Here is a 7144-nt window from a genome sequence, read left to right as displayed (position 1 = left end):
TTTTTTAAATTCCTCCGAAAGGAAAGGTGGTAAGTTGATCATTTACCGATCGGGGTCTGATCGATCCTATTTTTTATTTCTTTGATGGAAGGTAAGGGTCAATTTTATTGTAGAGCCGTATGCAATGCATAATGCCCGTACGGTTGTTCGATTCTATCTTTTTTTTCTTGTTATTCTTTTATCTTTCTTTTATCTTCCCCTCATCATGAAAAAGAGAGAAACCTTTTATTATCTTATATCATCAGGGTAATGATCCACCAACCTGTTGCTTCTTTTTTTGAAGTATCAACGGAAGAATTCATCATGGAAGTGGGAGAACTGCTGAAACAACGTGAAACCCTGACAAGGCTTTATGTACAAAGAACGGGCAAACCCTTATGGGTTGTATCCGAAGACATGGAAAGAGATGTTTTTATGTCAGCAACAGAGGCTCAAGCTTATGGAATTATTGATCTTGTGGCGGTTGAATGACAATAACCTGGATTTCGCGTCAATTCTGAAATGAACCCTGCCGAGTTGAATATTATTATTCTATGGAATCTTTATTATTCTATTGAATAAAAGTAATTCATAATCATCCGGTTAGGATCGATCTAAACCAGCCCATTATGTATATGATTCAACATGCCAACGATTAAACAGCTTATTAGAAATACAAGACAGCCAATTAGAAATGTCACAAAATCCCCCGCGCTTCGGGGATGCCCTCAGCGTCTAGGAACATGTACTAGGGTGTATGTGCGACTCGTTCAGATCATGAACTAGAACAAAGGAAAGAGAAAAATGTTCGAATATCAATGATCAAATAGGATATAACGGAAAAACAAAATATATTTCCTATCTAAAAATGGATGATATCCCTTTTATTGTGTATGAAATTTATGGTTTCTGTTGGTGTAAATCCACTCACCTCAATTCAAAATGAGAAGCAATTCTCCATTGGTAGCAAATGGTTATCCATTAGGCAGAGGAAATCTTAGTTAACATAGACCCCTCTTGCAAGAACGGACTAACAGGGTCAGCTACCCAGCCAACCTTCATAATTAAATACCGTTACTGTATAGGTAGAGCTTGTTGTGAAAGCCCTATTACTGGATAATTCATGGGTAGAGCCGAAGAATGTGAACTATACAAGTTAGCAATAACATTGATTAAATGAAGTAAAGGCTCCGGTGTATAGAGAAGACCTCATCGTTTAAGAAGTAACTATAGAAACGATGGAATCCACTATTTCTTTATCATTACTTTGTTTTTTTAATACCTAGTATAGTACAATTTCGTATTTCGAGCCTAGAAAAAATAAAAAAGTTGTGGTTGGGAAGGTTATAGTAGCCAAAGCCATTGGAATTCTTAGTTTATACATTGGAAAAATCAGTTTTGTTATTAATATACTAGGAAAGGGGCAAAAGAATAACTGAAAGAAAGGAAATCTAGGAAATCTATTAGTTATTCGTTAAAGATTCATTTATTCAATGACCAGAATTAGACGGGGATATATCGCTCGGAGACGTAGAACAAAAATTCCTTTATTTGCATCAAGCTTTCGGGGGGCTCATTCAAGACTTACTAGAACTATTACTCAACAAAAAATAAGAGCTTTGGTTTCGGCTCATCGGGATAGGGATAGGAAAAAAATAAATTTTCGTCGTTTGTGGATCACTCGAATAAATGCAGCAATTCGCGAAAGGGGGGTATGCTATAGTTATAGTAGATTAATAAATGATCTGTACAAGAGACAGTTGCTTCTTACTCGTAAAATACTTGCACAAATAGCTATATCAAATAGGAATTGTCTTTATATGATTTCCAATGAGATCATAAAAGAAGTAAGTTGGAAGGAATCCACCGGCTAAACGGAGTTGCCCGGAGAATGAACTCCGGGAAGGTCGAATAAAAAAGAAAATCAAAATGAATATAATATGATAAAATATGAGAAAAGAAAGTAGTCAAAATAAAAATGAATCAGCACGTTCAATAAAAAAATTTCTTCTTCCCAGATTCTTCTTTTTTTCTTATGACACGAGAATTCAATCCGGATTCTTGGATTTTGACCACAAAATAGAAATCCGCGTTTGAATTCAAGTTAATAAAGAGTAAACCTATCTTTTTCCGGCTCTAAGACTAGGAGTTCTAGTGGTCGACTCAGTTCTTTCAAATTGTTTCTCATTATTAAGAAAAGGTAACAAAGATAAAATACGAGCTTGTTTTATAGCAATAGTAATTAATAGTTGTTTCAAGGTCAATCTATTTACTCGTCTAGATAATATTTTTCCCTGTTCACTAATAAATCGACTAATTAAACTCATGTTTTTATAATCAATTCGATCCCCCGATTGGATCGGGGGCAAACGCTTACGAAAAGATCGCTTGGATTTAAGAAAAGTTCGCTTGGATTTATCCATGGTTTGGTTAGTTTATTTCTTATCCCTAAAATTCTATTTCAGCCGGATATATAATTAGAATAAATAAATACGATTTGGTTTGTTTATAATTATTTTTTAACTATGTTAAATATGTTATATATATAATGTCATTTTTCCCTTTCCTTGCCTTGTAAGAATAAGATAAGGGTGCAAGTACTCGCTTCAATCTATTTCTTTATCTCCCCGTGAATCGTATATTTGTAACAATATGGACAGAATTTTCGTAACTCCAATCGATTAGGCGTATTGTGCCGGTTCTTTTGAGTAATATATCTGGAAATGCCCGTTGATTCCTTATTAACACCGTTTCAAACACAAGCGGTACATTCCAAAAGAACCGGTATTCGCACATCTTTACCCTTGGCTATGAACCTCCTTTGGATTTTTCATTTACTCAACTCTTCCTCTTTCAATCCGAAACAAAAAAGAAGAAAGGAAGGAAAAAAAATAGAATTTGTAACTTGCTATCCTCTTATGCAAGATTTCACTACACTTAATATCGAAAATAAGATAGAAAGATTTCTAAACTTTCAAATCACAGTACAGAATTATATATTTTATAAATATCTTGTATAATACTCTTTCCTTAGAACCACTGTTTGTATTCGACTTCCAGAGAAATTGAATATTATATCGAATAGATCAAACGGAATTAATTATTTATAATATTGGGTGTTAGTATCAATGGCTTTGATTTATAAAAAGTTCTTTATAAAAATCTTTTTATATAAAGATTTTAAATAAGTAATATAAAATATTTATGGCTTAGACAGTATGCTCGGTGATTTTCGGTAACTGTTACTCTCTATCATGATTTCAAACAAATCTCCTTCAGAAGCCTCATCACACTCCTTCATCTTTCCTTTATAATTAACATTGGCATGATATGATCCACTTCTTGCTGTTTGGTTTAACCATTGTGAATCTATATTTCCCATTGAAAAAAGCTCTTTGCTATCTTCATACCCCGACGATGAGGAAGTTGCCACCGGTCCAATGAAGCATGGAATTTGCTGGCCCGTATTTAAAGACACTTTGCCCGAAATTTACAAGCACCACGAGATCACTGTTTGTTGCTAACACCGGATAGAGTGGTGTTCCAAATTCGTCGCCTTTACAGTTGATTTCATGTACAAGTTTGGAATCTATCGTGAAAAAAACTTTCTTTAGATTTGGATTGTATCCACAACCGATCACCTTATCTGATCTTTCCCATCTTTCGATATTCGATTCAATTATGAGTTTATTTCCTACAAAATCAAGTAAATTACTAAACCAAATATCTTAAAAGGAATATCAGTTCAGAAAGATACTAAAAGCATTATCAGCTTAAATGAAAGTTAAATTTACATTATGTAAACTAACAACAAAACTAGATATATAATATCTATAATCTAATTACAAATGACTCAGTATCTAAGAGCATAAAGAAAGTTAGGACTGAAAAGACCCTAATAGAGGCATATTATACCTTGTTATATATAACATAGAAGTTATTTAAAAATGAAACATGAATAGTAGGCATGAAATAAATTATTATACACTTTTCCAAGTGTTAAATTATTTGAGCTAAATAAAAATTGGTTGGTTGTTAGGTGGACCTACCAGGCCGTTTTATCACTTATGTTCTTGATGTTATATTAATATTATATACACTTCCAAGTTCCATCTAAATAATAATGAAACAATAATTATTATTTTGTCTTATCTAAGTATTCTTTTTACATTGCTTAATACACCTTTAGAATAAGGATAATGTATAAGAAGATTCATTTTCTTTTACTCTAGGGTTATTTTCTAAATAAGAGTAATGAAAATTAACGAATATTATATGTAAAAGTGAAAACAATGGGTATGCTAACCTTTACATTTGTTTTTATTCGGTTGGATTTACTTTTTTAGAATTAAACATGTTAATTCCTATCCAATAAAACCAGTATTAACTATTCAATTAACCACACCCGTTCTAACCTGAATCAAAATAACATTTTTTTTTAAAATAATCCCGTTCTAACTCGAACCCGTGCCCCAAATGATCTTATATATTATGCTAGAATAATGCATGCAAATGTTTATGACTTTATGCCGATTATGATTGTGGTTAAGTATTAAAGAGAACGAAATAGAGCATACCATCCAGGTAAATAGAGCCATCAGAATGGAAGCCAATAGACCCGGGATAACTCCCCGGAAGCTTCACCGAAAGGGGACCTCCGACGGTAAACCCTACCGACAACATAACACTAACCTCATCCCCCCCTCCACCTATCTCCTTCACACAACTTCGACCCCTCAACTCTTCCATATTTACATTCCCACCCCTCCAATTCACATCATTCTCTTGAATCAACATAATATTCTCATCCTCTCCCATATTCACCCCTCCTTTTCCATTAACACCCTTTCCATCTTCACTCTCATAACATGATAAAATCGTAATTTCAAAATACGTCTCTTGTGGAAACGGCGACGTATTACCCACCTCCGGACCAGGTAACGGCAAAGCCGATCTAATAACCGAAGCCGCCGACATTGCAAACGTCGTCGTTTTAATAATTTTCTTTAACCCGGAATTAAACCGAATCTTTTGCATGAAATCCGCGGATCCCGGACAAACTTCCCAACTTATTTCCACGTCATCCTCGTACTCTCCGGAGCTGTCAACGCCACCAGCGCCGCCAGCGCATGAGCCGAGTAGAAACCAGCTTGATCCAACGGAGGAGGATGAGACATAATCCGTAAAAGCAAATCTTGACCACCCGTTTTCTATAGCGTCGGTTATAAGTGTAGGGTTATCCGACCATTTGAACAATGTTAATTTTTTTAATGATGCTTCATGTCGGGAAACAGTTGTGTTTTCGGCTGCTGGCGGCGGTGGTTTAGGGTGGCTGAAAATGTACTTGAAGAGGAAAAAGAGGAGGAAGAGGAATATTCCGGCGGATGCTGCCACCAGCGTAATGTGTATCCACCCGAGCATTGTATAATTGTATTGTATCAATAATATTAATATTAATTTTTTGAAATTGAAATTGTGAAGCGTGGTGAGATGTTATATCATATGTGAAGGTAGACGGCAATTAAGTAAAAATATAATTATGGAATAAAATATGAGCGATTAAATAGTTTTTTCTGTTAATCTTCTCCTAATATAATTTGATTTGTTACTTAATTCTGACACCATACCAGACACCACCTGTTTTGTTTTGCCTTCTATTTTTTTTTCTTCTTCTCCCAACACACATGCTTTAAACCGTATAAACATTGGAGTTGTGTTTACTTGCCACTTATTAGTTTAAGAATAATGTTTTTTTATAAATAGTTAGAAGCTGAAATGGTTGTGATTGGGACCAATGTGATGTTGTTTTGTTTAATATGGCTTGAGAAAGGCTACTGTCAAGAATAGTACAAATATAGATGAAGATCCACTTAATAAATCGTGCATCTAAGGACCGCTTGTGACAAAACATACACATACACATCCCTAACTATTTTAGTAGGTTTATGACCACATCAACCAAATTTATTTATTTTAGTAGGTTTATTCGATTGTGACAAAACATACACATCCCAAATTATTAATTAGGGTGCTTGAAGAAACACAAATCCACCCCTCAAGGTCTAACACGTTAGTCCGAGGGTTATGGTTAAGTATTCTACACGATGGGTTATAAAATCTTCTTGGCGCAAATGAGTGTATCCTGCAAAACAGAACACCGTGAGCTCGTTACGAGGAATGGGGGGGGGATTCTCTCGTAACCACCCTCCGGCGTGAGAATCAGTACTTGATAGTACAAGATAATGTAGATTGATAGTAATAGTAGGAGAGAGTATATCCTTTACCATTTGGAGGTCCATTGGTATTTATAGCCGAAGGAGGGAGAGTGTGACCAACCACCTTGTCAGGTTTTCCACCAATAATATTCTCCATCCGTGCGGTCGTGGTGGTTGGTGGGCATCATGGCCTTTTGACAAGGACGTGTTTCTACTGTTTGTACCATCCTTTGTGTGTTGTCTAATCCCCATTGGTTTGGTGTTTATCCCTATGTGGGTTGCATCTTTTTTATCCCATGCTGGTGGGACCTTTGCATTACCATTCCCGAGATGTCAGGAGAAGTTTATTATATTGGGCTACACTCTTTGCGCCATGCACTACGCCTGGCGTAAGTGACATCCGGGCGCCTAGTGTTCCGCCCAGCGTATTAACTTGGTGTTATACTTGGTTAAATGGTGGGTTTAATACCCTACCTCTACAAGTCTCCTTAGTCCATAGTCGTCCTTCTTTGAAAAAGTGGGGGGCTGTGGACTTATCATGGGCTTTTGGTTATGCATCTTTTTGTTTGTTTGCCCACTTAGCCTATTTGGGTATTTGGTTAATGAAACCCCTTACTCATGACAATTTGGTTTTTCGACAATATATTTAGGACATCTCATATCCCTGGTTTGGCCGGTGACTTATGATAGTCATCCTTTGCTGAGTCTTGCTTGGTGGACGATTTTTGATAATCATCCCTTAACATAACTTGTTTTTAGCGAGTGATTTTTTATAATCATTTCTTCACGCTGCCTTTCAACTGGTGATTTTTGTTAAATCATCCCTTGGCGTAGCCTATTTTGGCGGGTAATTTTTGATGATCATCCCTTGGTAGGGCCTATTTTGGCGGGTGATTTTTATTGCGCGGCCTTTCTGGCGGGTGATTTATGTTAAATCATCCATTGGCGGA

General features: G+C 35.8%; 1 pseudogene across 1 annotated transcript; it reads right to left on the bottom strand.

The window, feature by feature from the left end:
- Nucleotides 1–3181: 3181 nt before the first annotated feature.
- Nucleotides 3182–5400, bottom strand: LOC143545873 (uncharacterized; annotated as a pseudogene). Its single transcript, XR_013137519.1, has 2 exons — nucleotides 4557–5400; nucleotides 3182–3673 (listed from the first exon to the last, which is right to left on the bottom strand). The product of XR_013137519.1 is annotated as an uncharacterized LOC143545873 (transcript).
- Nucleotides 5401–7144: the final 1744 nt, after the last annotated feature.

This window comes from Bidens hawaiensis, unplaced genomic scaffold, assembly GCF_021521415.1.
Source record: "Bidens hawaiensis isolate Kalapana, Puna unplaced genomic scaffold, B.hawaiensis_p1.1 tig00014095_1, whole genome shotgun sequence".
In the NCBI taxonomy this organism is placed as follows: domain Eukaryota; kingdom Viridiplantae; phylum Streptophyta; class Magnoliopsida; order Asterales; family Asteraceae; genus Bidens; species Bidens hawaiensis.
This window is presented reverse-complemented; position numbering and strand designations above follow the sequence as displayed.